The following is a 706-nucleotide window of genomic DNA, read 5'->3' on the forward strand; positions in this document are numbered from 1 at the left end:
CACTATTCTCTAGTCGAGGAGCGGGCCGGTAAAATCTTCTACTATATCTCCGTGACTCAACCTCTGCTTGGAGAATAAGTGGTGATGACATCACGACTGTCAGACAATCCATCATGGCGACCGTCATTCAACCGAGTTACGTATCTTTCCCATCAACGTCCAATTCTGGGTCATGATGAGGGGAAGTTCTCCATGCCAATATGAACCCTACTGGTACGGGTCACCGTCACTATGAGAGGACATTGTTTGTTTGTTTTGCATAACCGATAACCTAGTCTAGACGTAACACACTGGTTTTGTAAAATAGGTATAAGCTGCATAAGACATTACAGTAAGGTTTGATCCACTCACACCGGGACTGGTTGGTTTAGGGGAAATTATAGGAACCCGGGCCGGCAAACTCGCCAGAATGACACTCAGGCTAACTGCGGAATGGACCCCTAAGCTTTTCAGCAACAACTGTGGTGGGTTTATCAACATTGTAAAATAATCCTCTGCTTTGTGCTTCTATCTCCTCACGTTTGATACTCTCTCCTATTAAAGAAAATAACTTTACAAACATAACCAAGAAGGCGTGGGACACCTTCACAACCGCATGGGCCCTCACCTGAGATGAAGTCGACAGACAAGACCACACGAATTGATAAAAATAGAGATGGAATAGCTCTGCTGATTCCAAAAAGAAAGAGGTGCGAACTTGAAAGTT

This window comes from Branchiostoma floridae, chromosome 3 (assembly GCF_000003815.2).
Source record: "Branchiostoma floridae strain S238N-H82 chromosome 3, Bfl_VNyyK, whole genome shotgun sequence".
Taxonomy (NCBI): domain Eukaryota; kingdom Metazoa; phylum Chordata; class Leptocardii; order Amphioxiformes; family Branchiostomatidae; genus Branchiostoma; species Branchiostoma floridae.